This window comes from Cupressus sempervirens, chromosome 2 (assembly GCF_028749045.1).
Source record: "Cupressus sempervirens isolate cs-2001-9-10 chromosome 2, ASM2874904v1, whole genome shotgun sequence".
In the NCBI taxonomy this organism is placed as follows: Eukaryota; Viridiplantae; Streptophyta; class Pinopsida; order Cupressales; family Cupressaceae; genus Cupressus; species Cupressus sempervirens.
The window spans coordinates 624,512,610-624,536,401 of record NC_143119.1 but is presented as its reverse complement, the minus strand read 5'-3'; the positions used below and the strand labels follow the sequence as shown (position 1 = coordinate 624,536,401).

At 39.8% G+C, this 23,792-nt stretch overlaps 1 protein-coding gene across 1 annotated transcript in view; it reads left to right on the top strand.

The window, feature by feature from the left end:
* LOC149574925 (NAD(P)-binding Rossmann-fold superfamily protein) overlaps positions 1-23,792 on the top strand; it is a 230,827-nt gene that overhangs the window by 110,254 nt on the left and 96,781 nt on the right. The window lies entirely within an intron of this gene.

Genomic DNA, 23,792 nt, shown 5'->3' with positions numbered 1-23,792 from the left:
AGTCACACATGAAGAAGTGTCGAAAAGTGTCGCATGGAGTGCCCTTGGAGTGAGTCCTCAAACATTGTAGCATTGTTGTAGTTGTCATTGAAACTTATGTAAGGAGGGAAGTCACACATGAAGAAGTGTCGAAAAGTGTCGTGTGGAGTGCCCTTGGAGTGAGTCCTGTTGTGGATGGGTTAATGTGCCATCTCTCTTGACTGTTGGCACAAACTTTTCTTGTTCTCCAAAACCATTATGAGGAAGTCACTTGTGAAAACAGGCAACTGCAAATCCTCTAAACTTAGAAAGAGAATAAATGTCAAAAAAACAACTATAGGGAAGAAGAGGAACGAGACAAAACTAGATAGAGGCAACACAACAATGAATGCCCAACCTCCTGAGAAAAGATTGAAATAGAAGAGACCACATTGATGACTATGAGGTCATTTAGACGACCTTAGTACTCCCACAATAGGTTAAACGTAGAAGAAAGCTGAGGAGACTTGTTGAATGACTATTAGAAGAAGGGTTGGCGTAAGGGAACTAAGTAGGTGTGCCATAGGCTTGTAGGTGAAGAATTTGAGAGAGACTGATACTATAGGGAGGAATACAGTTAGGAAGTGAACATCGGTGACTAGACAGAAGAGACTAGGAATGGGTTAGGGAACTTAACCCTTACATCGCGCACAAAGGCAAGGGAATGCTGAAGGAACGAAGAGAAAGAGGCTAGAGACATGGATGTTGAGGACATTGGTGCAATCAAGAGTGCTAGAGGGACATCGAGGCATAGTAGTGAGCACAACCCATTAGGCTCTAACACAACCAGCTCGGGAACTAAACCAATCGGGTTCTTTGGATATAAATAGACATCCATCGCGGAGGAAGACAAGATGACGATAATCGTTCTGGTGAAAAACAGTCTATACGTATATAACCGAATGGATGTACTTCGGTTTGTGTAATGCACAACCACATTTCTAAAGGATAATCAAGCACATCTTCAATAAGATGTCTATCACAAATCTCAAAGCCATCCTCAAAGACTGGTCAATCTATAATAGTAGGACACACATTTCATAGGCCTTTGGGAATGCATGGAGATTCCTAAAGAGCAAGGTTGACACTCAACTTGAAGAAGTGCAGGTTCATGGTACCACAAGGGAAGTTGTTGGTCCATATCGTTTGCAAATATAGACTAAAAATAAACCTTGACAAGGTCAAGTGGTAACGTCTTTTCTTGGCCACATTGGTTATTATTGATAGTTTATAAAGAATTTTGCTCAAGTCTCCTACCTATTGGGAAGACTAACACGGAAGGGATATCCCTACGCTTGGGGGACCAAACAAGGTGCAACTTTTGAAGAGTTAAAAACAAGTCTGGTTGGAGTACCAATTCTGGCATATTTGAATTGAGGCAAGGAGTTTCACGTCCATGTGGATGCTTCTAATTTTGTCGTTGGTGCAACCTCGACTCAGGTGGATGACCATGGCTTAGGCCATCCTATCTATTTTGCTAGTAGACTATTGTCAAGGGCGGAGAAGAACTATACCATGACAAAGCTAGAAGCTCTCTGAATGGTCTATGCAGTCCAACCGTTTTGGCACTACTTGTTGGCCACCCCATTCACGTTCTATGTGGACCACTAGGCGTTGATGTATTTGGTCAACAAGCCTCTAATCCAAGGCAAAGTAAGTAGATGGTTGTTATTGTTGCAGGAATTCACATTCACCATCACGGCTGGGGAAGAGCCATGTAATTGTCGATTAGCTTCGGCATCTAGTCCGACAAACCACTTGAGGGGATGGATGATGATTTGCCAAATGCCCATTTGTTTCACATTTCCATACTGTTGGATTGGTACACAAGCTTCGATGAATAACCATCCACAAGACAATTTCAAGGACATGTTACCGAGCGACAGGAGAAAGTTGGTGCTCAAAAGTAGAGCTTTCTAATTGATCAACAAGCTGCTATATAAAATGGGACCAGAGCTGGTCTTACAAAGGTGTGTAATGGAGAAGTACTATGTATTCTCAGGGAGGCACATGAAGGTTTGACGGGTGGACACATGGGCCCCGACATGACATAGAAGGTGTTTCTTGTAGGCCTATGGTGGCCTACATTGTACAATGACGACAAGGAGTGGGTTGTAAGGTGTGATGTGTCAGAGGGTCGAAAAACTATTGAAGAGGGATTTGATGCCTCTAAATCCTTCTCATGCACAAGAATGTTTTGAACACGGGGGCTTGGACTTTATTGGACCCCTGGAGAAAAATCGGGCTCGGAGCATTGATACATAGTAGTAGTAAGCAAGTATTTAACTAAGTGGATTGAAGCAAGGGGTCTACCAAACAATTCAGCATTAAGTACAACCAAGTTTATCTATGAACAAACTATAATAGGGTAGGACATTCTATCTGGTTAACGACTGGCAGAGAAGGCCCTTTTATGAACCATGACATCTGGTTGTTGATGACAAAATTTTAATTTTTTAATTCTTTGTCAAGTCCGTGTTACCCCAGGGCCAGTGGGCAGGCTAAGGCGACAAGCAAGATCTTGGTATTGGTCATGTACAAATCATGTGGAGTAGAATGGGAGGACTAGGAGGAAAAATTGCCCTCAACCTTGCCAACATATCGTACTACCTATAAGGTGATAATTGGTCATATGTCTTTCCAGCTAATGTACGACTAGGAAGCCATTGTGCTAATGGATTTTATGGTACCAAGTCTCAAAATAGCAATTGAAAACAAGTTCCGCGATATGGAGAGTCTGAAGGAACATTTGTACTCAATAAGCTTGTTGAACATTGGATGATGACACAAGGGGCAACAGATGTAGCGTAACAACGATGAAAGGTGTGGCATTGTGAATGGGTTGAAACTAAAAATATACCACGAAAGACATCGAAAGGACCTAGTTCAGCCCTAGAAGCCCCTCGAAAATAAGTAGAAAAAATTACTTAAAATAAAAAATAGAGAATTGTCACACGGTGACCGAAGTCACCGTACGATGGGGCACACTGTGTTGGCAATAGGTCACTGTACGGTGGTTGCACCACAGTGGATTGGTACTGCTACATGCCAAATGGTGTACCAATAGATATATAAAAGTCATATGGTCGTAGGAAAAGGCACAAGGTAAGGCCCATACAACATTGAAAGGTTATAAAACACTCATTTGGGGGAATAACTAAAGGCACTTGACAACATTTGAAACACAACAATAGGGGTAGATGAGTATACGTTGCATGACATAGGGGGATTAGTAGACTACACAACAAGGCAATAGAGCAGATGCTAGGAGCAGGGCACATACGATAACCAACACATGACCAACAAACAAAAAAGAGGTGTGTGACACAAGAGTTTGGAGGGATGAGTGTAATGCGGTACAAGGTATAGGAAGAACTTGACTAAAGCACACGACTAGGATGACATATGTGCATAAGGAAAGGCTAGATAGAAGGGGTCATGAAAGCTAGAGACTGAATGGCAATCGACAAAGTTGGAAGATGTAAACCAAGTGCATGCAAATCTGTTAAAAAATTTAACAGGAAGATGGGTTGGAGTGGCCTAGTTATATAGAAGATTGAGTAAATCAGCAAGGAGAAAAGACAAAAGTCACATAGAACAGAGGAAAGAGCCATGCTGGGTGTCGAGCAGGATGATGCATTGCGTGCGACGAATGAAGAACAGAGCCATACGAGCAGGGCTATCCATAACAATGTTACGATGAGCAGACTATTTTAGAGTCGTAGGTCATTATGCTAAAGAGAAGTTACGTAAAGCCGCTGGTATATCCTAACCGTTTTAGCAATCATTGCACATAACGACAAGAGAATTTGTTATTGATGGATCTTGGGAGAAGAAGATAGAAAACATGGAAGACACAGTTACAAGCGCCGCAGCCTAGTAGTTCTAGCATGGATAAAGACACAAGGGTTTTGCCTTTAGGTGTGAAAGTTGCAGGTATATTGGATGCAAGTACCAACACTATAGATATCCAAAATTGAGACCTTCAAAACCACATAGATCTCCATGGTGTACATCATTTTCTTGATTTCTTCAGATGTCAAAAGTAGTATTGATAAAGCCCAAAAACAAAGATTTTGGAGTGTTTAGTGAAAGTGTGCAACATCTTAAAGTCTAATATTTCAAGAAAATCCTCTTTGCAGTACTATACAATGATAGTGTGGTCATTTGATGCATTTGAGAATGAACTATTCACTAGATAAGAAGAGAAAGGTCCCTATAGACTTAAAGTTGATGTGAGCTTAATTTTACACAAATTAAAAGCCGTTTTGTGTATTTCTAACTGAAATGACCCTTACTATAAAGGTCACTAAAAAACCCAATACTGAACTGTGGCAATTCGTCAAATACTTGGCATGCAACCGTTAAATGGTAAGGATGTAATGTCTCAAACAAATTCACCAAATAAGATAGCTATAACAAATGTAATGAATATTAGTGGCACTAACGATGTTCAGAAAAAATCTTATTGCGTTTTGCATTAAGGAACTGGTCCGTTACAAACTTAAATGGTAATAGCGAATGAATAATAGTATCTAGATATGTTCAGTTCTGAACTTAGTTGAATAATAAGAGTAGCATCAAGAACCTGGAGTTTTCTCGCTTCCCGGAGTTTTCAAAAACGTGAATCCTTGAAATGGTATTTCTCCTTGGCTGCAATCTTACTGATGAGATTTACTGGTGAATTATGGCCCGCCCAAACTGATGGAAGTGTTATTGCTGAGACACGGGTCTGTGCAAGATTTTTCCAGTTATCATAGCCTGGACTGAATCAAATTGTTCTCACCCCGCCTACCAATACTGTTGGATTTGCGCCACCATTTTATAGAATTCACAACCTTCAAAGATGGTACCCAACTGATGCCGCCAATCCACCACCCTCTATTCGAGCCCGTGCTCAATTTCTTCAATTTTTGAGGTGTCGATCCAGCCTAGTTCTGAACCGAGACAGGTGCTGTAATCGTTCTGGCTTATAAGTGAGTCGCTTTAATGCTAATCGAACTGCAGTTGCCAAGACTTGATCAAGATCGCTTTGTAATTGAGTTAAATTTCACCCGCGGATTTATACAGACGGCTAATTAATATCCTTGAGCTGAGATCGATATCCTTGGACTGATACGATCTCTTCACTTTAATTTGGTGATCCGACTGTATTAATTTTAGATCAAATCGCGACTTGTGAAGGTGCACGAATTGTTGGAAGTCGAGATAGCTAGTTGCAAAGGAAATTGAAGCCGGTCGGAAAAACCAAATGCGCCTCTGCCCTCTGATCAAAATCGGGTGATTAATCTGACCCTTGTGCGATTACTGATTCCACACTAGGAAGAAGCGCCTGAATCCAGAGATGGCAGCACACAAGTTGTGAAGTAAAGATTACTGCCTAATAATAAATTCCAATTTAACATTTGGAGTCTTGCTTGTCACTTCGACAATCCAAATTAAATATTGCAGATCCTGCTCGGATAAAATGCTGAACTCCAAATCTTTGCGAATAGATTAAATCCTTAAAAAAATCAATTCTCAGAATGATCCTCCAAAATTGGCCTTAGGCCACAGATTTTGCCCCGATGAAATGACTGTAATGTCACCTCCAATCTGCAATAATTCAGATGATATTTCACACCCTCAAAATTGTGTACCAATTGAGAGTTTTCGTTCTCAATGGCCAGTTGCGACAATTGCAAAAACCCTAGGCTCCACAATGCACATGTGATTGAATCACAATCTGATATCAAGAGAGAAATAAACAACTGCTTAATTAGAATGAAGCCCCGGGGCGCCTATTTATTCTTTTTTCTCCATTTTCTCTAGAAGCTTCTAGAACATTATTTTATTTTATCTATTAAGTGACTTTATAAAATATTTTTATAATCCAAGTCACTTTATTAAATTAATTAAATATAAAGTTACCTTTTAATATTTATTTATTTGATAACTTTATAAATAATTAACTTAATATCACTTATTTATTTAATTAAAATAATTAATTAGTCGTCCTCATAAAATATTCATTATTTTGGACAACCAAATTAATTAAATTAATTAAATCGAACTGCCTCCAAAAACAGGGACATGACAGTCCGCCCTTCCTGAAATTGCTTGTCCCCAAGCAATGGCTGAACCATAAACCAATCAATCCGCCTGGATCCCAAATGAGAACCTATGTAATATCCCAATCCTCACCATACTCCCATGGAGAAATCATTAACATCAACAATACAAGAATCAGCAACAGAGAAACAACACTCAACACCCAAACCACTGACATCACTGACAAAATCATCTGAAGACCAACTGTAGATGTGGATAGAAGAAACCATTCTGTGGAACTCAAGCCAACTGAAACATCGACTCTATCAAAGCTCAAGTCCCTGTCTAATTGACTCTTGCACCCAATTGCACAGCCATAGGTACCAGAGTCACTGCCAACAAATCCCATCTCCGATAAACTGTTCTGAGTGTGTTGATATTGCAGGCTATGTAACTTGCAACTACCAATTCTACTTTCAAAAGATGATGCCAGTCCATCCCATAATGGATGGTAAGAAACTGGAGCCAATCTACACCTGCTTGAAATCAAATCTTCTATCTCTAGGTCAAAAGAAAAATGATGAGCGTACCCCATCGTATAATGCCGGTAGGAACCCCCAAACTCTGTTACTAGCTCACCATCACTGAACTGGGAATCAACAGATGGCTCCAATCTCTGACTCCGAGTGGCTGTAGGCTGGATAGGACCCTGTGCACTTTGCTCAACAAACCTCACCTCAAAATCCTTGTGGGGTAGCATAGTAGAAAGGATCACTATAATCTCCCCAACCAATCTGCAAATAACACTGGTACCTCGGATGAGAACACCTTCTGACACTTTATGCGAGTCCAAACGAACACGTGCACTATCCAGCAAATACTCCATGAACGGTTCAATGCAGTAAAAATTATACGAGGAAGCATCAACATACTCCCCTGCACACCACAACTGATCCCCCTGTAAAGGTGGCACGACCAACTGTACTACACTGTCATCTGTCTGAGAAGAATCAATCTGAAGACTTGACTCCACTAGTATCCCAAACTCATTAGGCCCAGCTACTTCCAAATCCTGAACATGTGTGTTAGTCCCAACAACATGTTCCTTAGTAGCGACTGCAGGAGTGTACTCACCACCAACCACCTCAATAGACAAGTGAACTGGGTCTGGGGCTGGTTTAGATCGCAAATGCTCCAATTCCACGGTCACCTCCTTTAACTGAAACTGCGATTCCTGTAGATCTCGCTGTGTGTCCTCTAAAGCCTCAGTAGTCACTATGAGCTCCTGGGTAAGCTCACTCACCTCCTCTTCACGATCCAAGAGTGCCTCATAGGCTGTACTCCCCCACTCAACCAGGTAATCACGGTCGGCTACCAATCGTAAGTAATCCTGCTTCAAAATTCGGACAGCTTCACGCAAGGCATGAATCTCTGCCAAAGAAAAGTAACCACCGCTGGACTCATCCGTCATAGAAACACCCTAGCCAGTAACGGCCAACAACTGACGAGCAGTATCAAAATGCTCGCAAGCGATAACAATGTCTCGCTCACTAACTCTCAACTGGCTAGACACATGATGGCACTGGCTAGACTGTCTTCTATAAACCTCCTCTGACGCACTGTCTAAAGGAGTATCCTCAAAGTTACTGGTTTCTAGAATATTGTCATCCATATCTCGCGAATCAACTCCAAAGTTCATATCAACATTCAGAGTGTCAAAAACTGTAGTACTGCTGTCTAACTCCTCTGTACCCAAAGAAATTGTCAAGGAAGCTAAATCTTCAAAACTGTCCACTGTATCCTCCTGGATGTTATCAAGGCCAATATGATCCTGGGACTCATCTGTACACACTGCCAAATATGAAGAATCTTCAACACCTTCCAGCAAGAATGGTCGACTTGATATATGAACCAAGCCCAACACTGGTGTATAAAAACTAATACCAACATCGGACAAGCTGCTGGCACAAGAAAAGACAACACCGTGTATTCTGCTAATCAAGTCCATGATAGCACTCAAACAATCACTGCTACCATAAAGTGCTAAAGATCTCCAGTCAATTGAATCCCAAACGCCGATGAAACATTCTCGAGTCCATATTCGTAAACAAGAATCAGCTGGTAGCTCAAGCAAACTCCTTACCTGAGTAATGTGACCAATGCCAACTAACTCCACATACCTATCTGTTATTGTCCCTATATCCTAGATGTGAATGCAAGATGAACTCGCCACATTATCAGCGACCACATATGATCCGTCTACTGCAGGAAGCTGAATGTCAGGCGTGCAAGATGAAACTAAACTTAGCTCCATGCCATGCTGATTCCCATGTCTCTCCTAGTCCTGTAATGCCAATGGAGCATTCACCAAAGTTGCTCGAATGTCCTCAAGCTCGTGAGAAAACCTGTCAACTTCCTCCTTCCTCCTCAAGGCATCTGAATAGTCTCTGACAAGTCTAAGAAGATGGTCACGATCTGATAGAAGATGTAAATAACTCAACTTCATCGTTCCCATTCCTTCCCTAATCGCCTGTAAGTCAACACAAGAGGACTTCGTCTGCAATCCCTTGTGTCTACCCTGTAACTGAATCATCCGGATGTGATCCTCTATCATATCTCGCATCCTGTCATGATGAGATAATGAAGTCACAATACTGCCTTCGCTTACCTTCAGCTGGCTAGTCAAATTATGTGAAGTACTACTAACCTCAACCCCATGTGACGAAGCATTTATCTGTGGTTGGTACTCTTTCTCAACAAAGTCGTGAATGCTCATTGTCTGCTCACCTCTACCAGGTATCTCACCATCAACACCCTCATCATCATCTGAACCCTCTATGCTGTAGTCCCTGCCTGTTGGAACCAAACCGTCCTGAGTTCCTGAGATATTTCCCTTGGGTAACCTGTATACAACTGTCTCAACTTGAGTATCAAGTTGACAGTTACTATCCATTGGTGTAATATCTTTTACTACTTGTGGCTGAACTGAAACCTCTGACTAGTTGCACACTTGTTTCTCGAACTCCTCATTAAGGTTCCTGGTAACATCCCTCACTGTATCAATTAGTGCTTTGCGAGAAGATTTGCCAAATCGAAATCCAGTTGACTTATCCACCTTAGCTGGGTTGGATAGCCTATCATTTATACGGTGGTGCTTAACCAGCAGTTTAGACATGTTATGCCTTATTTTCCTAAGTTCATCTTGAACGTCTGAATAGCCATCTTTTCCACAATTCCGATTTTGGATACTCTGTCTATCATTTGCCCAAGATTGTGTCCGCTGAGACTTTGTACTATACCTGTCCATTCTGGATAAAGTAGAATGTTGATTACTCGTGTAACTCGGTTCTCACCCCATAGGATGGCAAGAAAACCGCTCTGATACCACTGAAATGACCCTTACTATAAAGGTCACTAAAAACCCAATACTGAACTGTGGCAATTCGTCAAATACTTGGCATGCAACCGTTAAATGGTAAGGATGTAATGTCTCAAACAAATTCACCAAATAAGATAGCTATAACAAATGTAATGAATATTAGTGGCACTAACGATTTTCAGAAAAAATCTTATTGTGTTTTGCATTAAGGAACTGGTCTGTTACAAACTTCAATGGTAATAGCGAATGAATAACAATATCTAGATATGTTCAGTTCTGAACTTAGCTGAATAATAAGAGTAGCATCAAGAACCTGGAGTTTTCTCGCTTCCCGGAGTTTTCAAAAACGTGAATCCCTGAAATGGTATTTCTCCTTGGCTGCAATCTTACTGATGAGATTTACTGGTGAATTATGGCCCGCCCAAACTGATGGAAGTGTTATTGCTGAGACACGGGTCTGTGCAAGATTTTTCCAGTTATCATAGCCTGGACTGAATCAAGTTGTTCTCACCCCGCCTACCAATACTGTTGGATTTGCGCCACCATTTTATAGAATTCACAACCTTCAAAGATGGTACCCAACTGATGCCGCCAATCCACCACCCTCTATTCGAGCCCGTGCTCAATTTCTTCAATTTTTGAGGTGTCGATCCAGCCTAGTTCTGAACTGAGACGGGTGCTGTAATCGTTCTGGCTTATAAGTGAGTCGCTTTAATGCTAATCGAACTGCAGTTGCCAAGACTTGATCAAGATCGCTTTGTAATTGAGTTAAATTTCACCCGCGGATTTATACAGACGGCTAATTAATATCCTTGAGCTGAGATCGATATCCTTGGACTGATACGATCTCTTCACTTTAATTTGGTGATCCGACTGTAATAATTTTAGATCAAATTGCAACTTGCGAAGGCGCACGAATTGTTGGAAGTTGAGACAGCTGGTTGCAAAGGAAATTGAAGCCGATCAAAAAAAACCAAATGCGCCTCTGCCCTTTGATCAAAATCGGGTGATTAATCCAACCCTTGTGCGATTACTGATTCCACACTAGAAAGAAGCGCCTGAATCCAGAGATGGCAGCACACAAGTTGTGAAGTAAAGATTACTGCCTAATAATAAATTCCGATTTAACATTTGGAGTCTTGCTTGTCACTTCGACAATCCAAATTAAATACTGTAGATCCTGCTCGGATAAAATGCTGAACTCCAAATCTTTGCGAATAGATTAAATCCTTAAAAAAATCAATTCTCAGAATGATCCTCCAAAATTGGCCTTAGGCCACAGATTTTGCCCCGATGAAATGACTGTAATGTCACCTCCAATCTGCAATAATTCAGATGATATTTCACACCCTCAAAATTGCATACCAATTGAGAGTTTTCGTTCTCAATGGCCAGTTGCGACAATTGCAGAAACCCTAGGCTCCACAATACACATGTGATTGAATCACAATCTGATATCAAGAGAGAAATAAACAACTGCTTGATTAGAATGAAGCCCCGGGGCGCCTATTTATTCTTTTTTCTCCATTTTCTCCAGAAGCTTCTAGAACATTATTTTATTTTATCTATTAAGTGACTTTATAAATTTTTTTTATAATCCAAGTCACTTTATTAAATTAATTAAATATAAAGTTACCTTTTAATATTTATTTATTTGATAACTTTATAAATAATTAACTTAATATCACTTATTTATTTAATTAAAATAATTAATTAGTCGTCCTCATAAAATATTTATTATTTTGGACAACCAAATTAATTAAATTAATTAAATCGAACTGCCTCCAAAAATGGGGACATGACACTAACATTTGCACATGTTATAGATGTAAAAGAAGTGCAAAGCCGTGAAATGCTATAAGAGAACTACCATGTGGTATGTTATAAAAGGAATAATTATATTTGATATGGTGTAGGTTGAAGGTCATGCTGCTGATGTGAGAATACCATATGGGAGATTGTTGTATGCGAGACAACTCTATGGGATAAAATTGTATTAAACATCATATAGGAGAGGATTGTGATATGGTAAGGTATCCAAAATTGTTGTATGGGAGGTAATGAAAGTATTGTAGGTTGTTGTAACAACTTACATACTATGAGGATTACATTACATCGTTAGAGGGGACAAGCCGTTATTCTCGGTTAAGAGTGGACCATAGTAGTATCACTGTAGGCAATGTAGATTGTATGTGTGAACTAAGGAACAACTTGTACTTGGTGAGGATCCTATCATACAACTTGTGAGTATAGTTCATAGGGTATGTTCCAAAGACCTTGTAGGTTGTTTGATATATGCTAAAGCCCTTTTAGTGTGTATGGGAATATATTATGGTAACCTTTCAATGTACATGGGATGAAGTAGCCTAGATAATACAATATAGATTGTGTAATCATCCGAAATTGGTCTAGTAAACTATAAACCCCCTTTTCAACATTTTAAATATCAATGCTGGACTGCCTCATGCTCAATCAATTTTGTATACTTTATCAATCATTTATCCTTGATCAAATCATCAATTAATTATCTATTTGATTTTATCCTATGGTTTGGCCACCTTATCCTTATTTTATTTTATTGAAAGAACATGATCCTTTTAATTATATAAAAATCCCCTTTATTCTAAGTGCACATGAAAAGAAATTTCTAGTTAAAAAATAAAAATAAAAGCAAGGTGTCTACACCTTAAGAGTGGAATTTCCAAGGTGAGTGAAATCTTGACATTTTGAAAAAGGCTTTTTATTTCCACCTCACATCTTTTTTCTCTTAATACCACTCACTCTTTTTGCCTCTTTAAGCATGAGCACAATCACTTTTCCCAAGGTGGATCTATGTGAATTAAATTTATTTTAATTCAAATTTTGTCTTATTCACTAGTTCTTCTTTAATCTTCCTTTTAACCTTGGTTAAAGTGCATTTAATTTTGTCTTATCTCTAATCATGTGCACAATCACTTTTTTCAAGGTAACCACCTTTTCTTCTTTTTCTAATCATTTTTAATTCTTCCCTTTTCTCCATGAGGGTGAAATCTTTGACTTTTGTATTGTTTTTGCCTATTAATTCTAGTCACTCATTCTTTTTGACTCTTAATCATAGCCACTCCTTTTTCCTCTTGAGAGACATGAGCACATATATCAAGATTTAATCTCCACTGTTGCTTTTGCCACTTAATCTCGACTGTTCGCTTCTCTTTGAAAAGAGGTCCTCTCATTTCACAAGACACCTCTCATCACACATATCACATCTCACACACACCTCTCATTTTTCTCTTTTGTGCTTTCTAGCATTAGCTTGTTCTTCCTCTCTTGTATCTTTGCATTGTCATATAGCTTAGAATTTCCTTTTCTTGCATTTAGCTTAATCCATCTAGCTTGGTTATCATGGAGTTTAATCTTGTATCTTATTAGCTTAGTATGCTTTCTTGTACTCGCATCTCACTTTAGATTAATCTTGCATCTCATATTAGTTTAGCTTTGCATTGCATAATCACTCGATTCTTGGATACTAGCACTCTCATTGCTTGTACTCTTTGAGTGTTATATTCTATGGTGCTAGGTCTCCATCTTTAGGTTCATTTGAGAGCCACAATCACATCATTTGGTTACTTGCACGTCAGATAGAGAGCTATAAGCCACATCTCAAGCCTCTCCTTTCATGAGATTCTTTGGGAATAATGGTTTATAGAAGTGTGATCACATTTTACCATACAAATTGGAGGTCATATGGAAAGAGTCAACACACTAAACTAAGAACCCCTTTTGTTGCTAGGTTCCTTTGTTGACTTGTGATACCTCTGCTAGAATAGTGAAACATGATCTTGTTGAGAGTGAAAATGACAATATGGCAAAGGGTAAAATAAAAACTAGCTGAAAATGTGAATTAAAAAATGGCCTTTGCACATTGTATCCATTATTTTTTGCTTTCCATTTTGCTCCATGATTCCCTTTTTTTTTACTTGTGAATTTCTAGTGAAGTTGATTTCCCTTGATAATTATTTGTATGCTCCATATTACATATTTTTCTCTTTATATTGTGAAATGTATCATTCATAATTTTACATGCTTTCATTGGTCACTCTTCATTGAGAGTTGTGGCTTCAAGGAATTTACACATTAACGACAATACCTCATAGTCCTCCATTTGCCATTGAAATAGTCCATTCCGAGAACTCATCTCATCATTAGGATGATTTACTATATCAAGCACCCTTTCATTATTTGGTTCCATTAGTTTCCTCTCTTTGTCCATTGCCAACTCTCTATTTTCGCAATTTGATTTGGAGGATGCCAAATCCTTGCTTGCCTAATTTCTTAGGCCGATGGCGTACTTCCTCCCATTATTCTTGAGTGAGAGCGTGTTCTGTATCTAGTTATGATCTACCTTGGCAACAATCAACTATTCCCTTCCAAGGAGTATGTCACACGCCTTCTACAGCGGCTGAAGAGAAATTTTTGTCCTATTTATTACTTTTTGCACCATCACTGTTCTTAATGGTTTGATGCTATGTTGGGCAACACCTACCAAGTGGAAGGTTGATGGCTAGAGTGTTTGTCTCTGAGGGCTTTTCCAAGTTTCTTTTGGTAGCTCATTGATTCCCGAACCTTTATCAAAGATGATATTTGGTAGCAACTTACTCTTAGTGCTCACAATCAATGTCATGGGTTTATTGGTCTATTTACCTTCAGGTGGTGATTGCACTATCGACTTCCCTTGTGAGTTACATTAGTTATGGGCAAGTGTGTTGTCATTGACTATATAAGATATTGCATTTTTAATTGGCTCACATTCAATAACATGGGATTATTGGTCTAGTTACCTTCAAGTGGTGGTTGTACTATCGACTCCTCTTGTGACTTACATTAGTTATGGGTGAGTGTGTTGTCACTGACTATATTAGATATTGCCATTTTTTGTTGTCATGGTTTATAGAAGGTTTCTTACCTTTATAAACATTGTCATTTGCAACATCAATTGTTCTATATTCTTCACAGACTTTGACAATAGTCGAGAATTGGTGGCCTTATTGGAGGTTCTTTCATTCATCATCACTAGTTTCTCTTTAACTTTGTTTTCTTAGAGTCTCATACAAGGATTTGGGTAGACCGCCTTCTTGTCTGCAGCTTGGTGATCACTACGATTTTGATGTTTAGATTCTCCACAAGTAGCATATTCACCCCTTTCTTCTTAGGATAGTTTGTGTCTCCATGATTCTAGGTCCACACAATTTGTGAAATAATTGTACATTCTCTTTCTAATTTTGGCAGTCTTTGCAATTTACCATTAGCTACATTGTTGACACTATATGATAGGAGGCCCTTTGGAGTTGTGTAGTATTTGATTTTGTCATCCTTGTTGATTTCCATAATTATTAGGTGATGCATTATGTGGCTTCATTGGAGTGGATTCTCCTTGTGTGAAGAGTACTTGTGCACTATTTCTTCAAATTATATGAGAACTTACAAAATATCTTTCTAGGACAATACTTGTGTGCCCCTCAATTTCGCACTTAATTTACTAGAGCTCATTAGTTTCTTTATAGAATCCTTTCTCCTCAATTCTTTCATCTTCTCCTCATATCTAATCGTAGGGCTTGAATTAGTTTGAATTGCTTGTTTCCAACTTGCTTGAGTTTTCTCATTGTCATCGTCTCACTGGAGGATGGCTTGTTTTCGCTTTCAATGGTTTTTGCCCTATTGTAGGCATCAATGTACAAGGATGAAGGCACCATTGTTATATTATTGCGCAATGAGGGAATCAACCTCTCAATGAACCACCTCTTCTTCAACTTCTCAACATGCTAATTCTCCAAGTTCTGCAGTTTGTTGAGGCTAGGATTGTAAGGTCATACATTCTTGTTCTTCCCGTTTTTGGTATTACAATTTTGGTGGCAATCTCAGTGTCATCCTGTAGTAGTCCAAAGTCAGCCTCAAATGCCTTCTTCAACCCATTCCAAGAGATTGTGGGTGAAAAATCAAGTTTTGTGAACTAGTCAATGACTGTATCTTACAATGTTGTTGGAAACTCTCTTAATCAAAAGTCTTTGTCCTTCTAATTGCTTGCTATCTAGATGGTCTCATACATCTTGTAGTGCCTTGTAGGATCCTCTGACCAATTCCTCATGAACTTCAACAATTTCTTCTAATACCAATCTTGAGTTGTTAGAATCACCATCATTTTCGCTTGCGTACACTCCCTTGTGTTCTAGAGCTCAGCAGACTCTTTCAACTGCTATGTTCCAATACTTTCCTTGCACTCTCAAATGTGCATCCTCTCATGTTCTCCTTTAGCTTCCCCAACACTAAAGAACTTTCAAGCTCTGAGTCTTTCTTGTACTCGATTCATCTTAGGGGTCATAGGTTCAAACTCTCCAATTCTGACTTCCTCTGAGATAGGTAGATTCTCAACATGGTGGAATATGTCTACCAGTTTAGGATTTCCTTCTTTGTTATCCTTATTTAACATTGAATTTATGAAAGGGTTGTCTAATTGGTCAACAACGTTAGATACTATTTTGTTTGGGAGTGGCAGGTGTCATAATTTTGTTCTGCTCACTCCCCATATAATTTTGTGCCTTCGTCCCCTAATGGTTCTGTTCCTCCCAACGATGACTTCAGCTAATGGTTTTTCCTTTACTTGTACTCATTAAGTGCTCCAATTTGGGAACCGTCCAATTGGATTTTCCTTGAATGTTTCTTGTTATCTTCTTCATTCTCATTTTTCTATAACTTTGAAGATTGCCTAATTGCTTGGTCTCTACCACCTTGCGGCCTCCTCTCACCTTTATTACGATCTAAGTGCATGAATCATGCAGTTCTGACCAGATTCTTTTTAAGGCAATACTGGCAAATGCTTATTGTTAAATTTGATAAATTAAATACATGAAGTAAGGATGATGGTATATACAAGATAGAATAGTAAAATATGTCTTTATTCACTCATAAAATTATTACTGAGAAAAAGACCAGAGATGGTCAGCTAAGGATTATAGTTCATCCGATTACACCATACTGCTTTCTTTGATGATATGCAACATATTTAAAAGACCCAATTGTTCCCAAGAGGAACACAATTGTCAAACAACTAACACTTACAACTACATGAGAGTGATAAACAACTTAATACATTGATGGATAATGAATATTATCGAGCATAACAATATACATTGTACAATGACTACAAACATTCAATGAGTATTCCATTTGCTAGTTTGATTTATCCAAGATCTTTTTCCTTTTGGTCGTGCTGTGAAAACTATCTTAGGTCATCGACTAACACTCATTTGTTCAATTTGTTGTAATTATCTTATGACATGACCCATAGCAGTTGGTTAAGTAGGATTTGCCCTCATTTCTGAGAGCATGATCTCGTTAGGATTGAGCCTTTTATTTTTAACTTGCTTGTGATCAAGCACTTTAAAACTCTCTCAATTCCTTTCCAGTTTGAGTTTGAGCTTGAGCTGCTGCTAGCCCACTATTTACACCCATAGAGCATCATTGAAGCACTAAAATCTCAAAAGGAATTTGAATGATTTTCCAAACCTATGCCTTTCTACATCTATTTTGGAGAGTTAGTAAAGCTTTCTGAACTCCCAAAGTTCTTTTTTTCCTGCAACTGTTGAAGTTGATCCCAAGGTACTTGTGTTTGGTTACTATTTCAAGAGTGTGGCCTTGGAAGAACTTATATTGGTTCGGCCTTGTGCTATTGGGAGCAAAGTTTGGTTTTGGTCTTGCTAGTCTTGACCTGCATCCTTATAGATCTACAAAAGTGTTCAAGGGTATAAATACTCTTGCAACCTATGAGTAGATTTGCCAATGAAAATAAGGTCATATTAAGATGTTGGTATCCATGGTAAATTTAATACTATAAATTATAGCATTACTGAGTGGTCTGGTTGGAGGTGGTCAAATTGTTGTCGTTTTACATAGTTGTTGTCGGTAAAATCTATATTGTAGCCAACGAGTAGAATAGTATCCAAACGGGCGTGTGACGCTTGAGTCACCCCTTCAGGAAGGTATATGTACACCATCTAGAATGGAATTGTAATGATCATTTTAATTATGGTATTTAGATTATAAGCATTGAGTGCATATTGCATATACGAATAAAGTATCTATTCTATGTTGTATCGTGCTATACTACATGCGTAAGGTATCTTTACCCCGGACAGTTAACATTTGGCGTCGTTGCCAAATGAATTTGGAACTAAGGAATGTTATGAAGATTAATTCTGAATTTGCTTAACAAGGATAGGAACAAGGTAAAAGACAAGGATGAAATACGTACAGCACAAGAAGTTTTAATTTTAGCACAACAAGCAGAGCGCAGACAGAAGCTTCAACAGATTGCCGACGGACACCGAGGGAGTGAAGGGGCATAGATGGAGGGAGTGCAGTCACCTAGTAGGTCAAGGAGTACCGAGGAATTACTGGAAGAGACTCGATAGAGATTGAATTTGGTGGAAGAAACAAGGGAGGAGTTCATTAATCTATATACATCGAGGGTAGAGCAGCAGAACGGAAGGGAAGCAACTCGCATGGCTCGAAGTGCCGAGGGAGCACGAGTGCGGAGTGAACTCTTCGTTCTCAATACACCCGACGAAAGGATACAGGAAGAGAGTCGAACAACTTCGCTTGAGGAAGATCTTTTCTCACCAAGTAATGTGGTTGTCGAAAGTAGGACGGTTGTTCAAAGCAGCGTGGTTGGACAGAACAACGCGGGTGTTGTGCAAAATAGCGCGGGTGCTCAGAACAAAGCGGGTGCTCAGAACAGTGTGGGTACTCAAAATAGCGCTGTTATTCAGAACAACGCAGGTACTCAGGACAACGTAGGTATTCAGAACAATGCGGGTGCTTAGCAAGTACCTCAGAATCAAAAGAAAGTAGTAATGGCAGGTCCCAAAGAAAAATTACCGAAATTTAATGGTGATGGAACAACAGATCCAATTAGACATTGCAAGACATGCGAAACCATATGGACAGCAAATGGCATGATGGATTAGGATGATTGGGTTAGATAGTTCCCAGCAACCCTACGGGGTGTGGCAATTGATTGGTTTTCGGATGCCGACTCTCAAAAACTGACTACATGGGCGGATGTTAGAAAAGAGTTCATAGCAGAGTTCCGATTGCTACGGGACGATAATGAAATAGTAGTGGAGATATATAGCACCAAGCAAGGAAAGAATGAAACAATTTGGGCCTATGCCGGATGGCTAAAAGAGCTGGTTGGGAAGATGGAAAGTCAGCTGGTGGACAGATTGAAGAAACGATGGTTTATGGAGGGGCTACGACCAGCTTTGAAAAAGAAGATGAAAATTGTACCACCCGCGTCGTATGCTGATGCGTATAATCGTGCAATGGATTTGGAAAGTGAACAAAAGACAAATAAGAAGAAAAAGCATAAGTCATTGGATTTAGACGATTCATCCTTTGAAAGTAGCAGTAGTGTCGAGGATTCAAACAAGAAGGTCCAAGCATTACAGAAAGATATGCTCAGAATGATGAAAGAATTTAAGAATTTGAAAAAGAATCTACACACAGTGAAGGAAGAACTCTGGTGCACAGACTGTAAAGAAGATGGCCATACAAAGGGCTCATGCCCGAAAAAATAATTTTGTGACATCTGCCAGGTTGCGGGACATTCCCTAAAGGAGTGCCCGTTTAACATGAAATCGAAAGGACACCAACAGGTGTTACTAACGTAGGAAGTTTCCATCAAAAATAACACAAGCAACGATGCAACTTCGGGAGGATATTGCAACGATAATAGATGTGGAAGGGGTGGCAATAACAGAAACAGTAACAATGGAGGCCAGAGTCGAATACAGTATGACGCAAGTGGACGGTCGATGATTCAGTGCCGTGCGTGCAACCTCTAGGGCCACTTCGCTAGAGACTGTACTATGAAGGAGACGCCACAACTACTATGCAGATGCTGTGGTCCGAGGGACCTTGAAGATTCAAAATGCCCAAAGCAAGGTGTAAATCTATTAAGCATTGAAACATGTGATGAGAAGGTCTTACCAGTCACACGGGAGCAGGTGAAGAAAAAAAAAAACCCTGATGCAGAAGAAAAGGAGAGGCTACAAAAAGCACAAACAGAGATAGAAAGACAGATGAAAGCAAGGAAATCGCAAGTCCAAGACACTGTCGAAACTTCGAAAAGGAACTTGACGGAATAGAACATGATGAGGTAGATAATGCAAACAAAAGTTCCTATTAAATTAAATGACCTCACGATGCCACAGTTGCAAACAACTATTATGAATATGACACCGCCCGCAAGAGTGACAAAGGAAATAGGAAGGGATAGTAATGGAACAACGGCAACAGACCCAATGTTACTGGCACTTACGATAGGAAGGCATCTGATAGTAGTTGAGATGGGCATTCTGGGCACTGTACTAATAGACACAATTGTGGACGGAGGTTCAGGGGTAAATGTCCTATTAGAAGATACTTGGAAGAAGTTGGGAGAGCGGACGTTGTGGCTACCCACGTTCCAATTGCTAACTGCAAACCAACATGGCATTAAGCCTCTAGGGATCCTGATGGCACAACCAATAACTATTGGAACACAACCGTTCTTGCTTGACTTTGTAGTCATTCCACTAAAAAGAAGGGGATATGACGCCATTCTTCGATAAGGATGGATCATACAAGCAAAGTTTAAACACGACTGGAAGAAGAATACACTATCAATGGAGAGCAGAGGACGAAGATTCATTATTGATTTACACACAAATGGTGGGAGAAGAAGCTGGATCGTTCGATTCAAAAGGAGAGGATGAAGGGAAGAAGCAGATGGAACTAGACGAGGAAGGGGTATTGATATTGGAAGGCGGGTTGACTAATGACGACCTAGATTTGGTGAATGGACTGCTACACTAGCAGATGGAGGATTACAAACTCTTTCCGAGCTGTAATATGTTAAGGGTTGACGAAGGTGAGAAAGGAGAGGAAAATGAGTATCCGAAGGAATACAGAGAAGCGGAAGAAGGAAAGGCGGTTATGGATCAAGTTGAAGGGAAAAACATACCATACGAACCCAAAAAAAGGAAAGATTCCACCGTATGGTACACGGTGAACAAACTGCGCAGAGAGAAAAGGTTACACCGCACCACGGAGTTAGTAGAAAGGTACTGGCAGCAAGGAAAACACATTGTACGGTCTGCATAGGAAACAATGAGGAAGGGCTTAATAAAAATTGCAGCAGTATGGAGTGAAGGTTCTAGAATCAAGAATATAGTTATTGACGGCAAGGAGTGGCAGCCGATGGAATTCATGATACCGAGTTTAAGGATCACGATCAAGAACAAATTGGGAGATATGGAAAGTCTGAGAGAGAGGTTGTACAATTTAAATAAACTGGATGAGTGACGACTGCAGGCACAAGGCATGGCACAACAAGCACTTGAAGTTGAACAAATTTCAATCGGGACAACTAGTGTTGAAGTATAATGGGCACAACAAGATCAGACCAAGCAAATTTCAAATAAAGTGGGTTGGGCCATATAAAATCTACGAAGTCGGTGATAATGGGGCAATCAAATTATGGACACTAGATGGGAAGGAAGTGCCTGATGTAGCGAATGGATCGAAATTGAAAATCTACCATGAAAGAAATAACACACCTCCGGGGACGAGCAACTGAAGACAGTATAAATAATAAATATTAATGTATATATGTAAAAATAAGTGTAAAATAGAATATGATTTTTTTTAGAGTAAGTTGAAGAAAAGAGGTAGATACTAATATGTGTAATAAGGAAATATGGTAGTAGGAGAAGCATTTCCGTACGTTATGGTAAGCATAGAAAAAGGTCACCACCGTACGGTCGATACCGTATGACCATCAAGAAGGAGATTATGAAAGGTGTCGTTGAATGGAGAATGAGAAGAATAACAGTCAAGGAAGCAATCACCACACAATGGAATTGAACTGTATGGACAAATGAAACATATGTATAGGGGCCGTACGAACGTATGAAATTAAGAGTATGAAAGGGAGGATATAATGGACCGTACGGCCTTGTACGAGTCAGGAGGTGATTTTAGACGATCCATTGTATGGCCAGGAGAAGAATAGAAATCGTGCAAAGGTGCACTAACACATCGTACGACAAGGCAACTAGGAAGCTGGAGGCATCATCGTACAAACTGTACGGACAAGGAAAGAACAACATATGCGCTGTACGGACTCAAGGAATATAGAAAGTCGTACAGTGGCGACAAAGGCTAGCAACGAGCACCATATGGAAAAATAGTGGCACAATACGACATAGGCAGGAACTAGCACAGAGTAACATGCCATGTATAGACCGTACAGAAAATACAAGAAGAAAATAAACTTGGCAAAGACACCATATGGCCTAATGTACACCAAGGAAGCAAAGTGTAGTTGCATACGAACATAGAACATTGTTTGAAGGGGAAAACACCGTACGACCCTATACAAGCAAAAAACAACGATAGAAATAGACTGTACGGTCGTATGGTGATGCAGGAGCATCCAGAGGTATAAGGGCAATCCTGTGTCACCCAAAAAAAAAATGTACTTAGACTTAGTTTCTGTTTCATGTCTTTACATTTTTGGATACCCATTTGGGTCAAATAAAGGTTCCAACTCTCACAGTTCCACTATCAGTGTGTTTGAAAATCCCAAAAAAATAGGAGCATGCAATTTGGCCATCATTTTGGTGACCTAGAAGGTGTGAATTGGCCAGATGAATGTAATTGTGATTTAGAGCATTCCAGAAAAAGAATCAGGTCAAAAGGCCCCACGGTTTGAAAGTTATTGCAGTTTTTTGGGTTTTGGAGACCTCCTAAGAATGCTTCAAAGTCAGGTTTGGGGCATTAAATGACCTTGAAAAGAGTCGAAAAATGGGGGACGAGCGAAGCTGGTCCATAGGGCTATAGAGCGCTTTGAGAGCTTTCCAAAAATGTAAACGGTTCGTCAATTGGAGCTACGGTTCAAAAGTTATGCCTCCCGGAAGTTCGGCTACTGTTTCTGGATTCTTCTAGATTTGCACCGACTTCTGACGCAGCTTCTGGAACCTTCTATTTTGTCGGTGGATGCCTACTAGCACTTTCTAGAATGTACTCCTAGTCCTTAACGCTCCGGGGTCTATTTAAGGAGATTTTTGGCATTGTAAAAGGCAGTTCGGAGTGGAGTTTGAGAGGAGGTGCTAAAAGGAGAAATATTCTCCAGATTTATGCTATTGTAAGCCCTTAGGGCATGTTCTGAAGTTTATTTTCTCTGTACTATTTGTACTAGCTTATTTTCTCAGTTAATATAATTTCCCTTTTCTGTTGTGTCCATTCTGTTCTTGGGTTGTGTCACCATCATATGGACAAAGGAATACACTATAGAAGCATTGCATCATGTAGTCGTACACCGTATGGAGTGAAGCTGCGAAATAATAAGAGATCACCATACTTGAAGGGAAGCAGATTGCAGTACACCGATAAACACAGAAGAAGGGTGATAGGAGGTTCAAAAAAAAAAGAAAAGACAACAAATCAAAAAAGTCGACAATGGAAAATGTATGGTACCGGAGGGACAGACATAACCAGGTAATGAAGAAAACATAAGCGGTTGGCAGAAAGAGTATGGAATCAGAAGAAAATCACAAAAATGGTGTGTTCCATGGACTTTTATGTGGGTTTGAGAGTGCTAAATTGGTCCAGGGAGTGCGCCCCGCAGGGGCGATGCCCCCTAAACCCCTAGTCAGTTTAGTTATCAATTGTGGGAAGTGTGACCAGTTGATGAGACCTAGAGCTGTTGCAGGCATGGAGTGTCTGTCTGCTAGAGGGGGAGAGAGCACTGGGGCAAGCCTTTCGAGAGGGGTGATATGCTTTGAGGCACTCAGAGTAGGTGTTGGACGTGAGGCTGTCTTGGTGGATGCATAGAGAGCTCGGGAGGAGCTGATCATCAAGCTGGAGGCAGTAGAGTGACACTTGGCTTAGCATACCCAGGAGTTGAAGTAGAGAAGGTGGCATAGGTGGCTATCAAGGTTAGTGTGGCTAAGGTGACAATATTGTGTAAGTGGAGGTTATAGATGCAATGTGTTTTGGAGACCAGTTTGGTGCAGGCATGGGAGAAATGTGAATGTGATATGATGGAAAAAGATCTATCCTATTATAGTTAGTCACAATTAGTGTATTCTATTTTGTTAATTTGTCTCGGATATTTTGTAATTGTCGTTCGGAGATGACTTTTCTTTTGGGGGGGATGATGATGTCGGTTCGATAAAATCTATATTGTAGCCGACAGGTAGAATAGTATCTAAACGAGTGTGTGACACTTGAGTCACCCCTTTGAGAAGGTATATGTACACCATCCGGAATGGAATTGTAATGATCA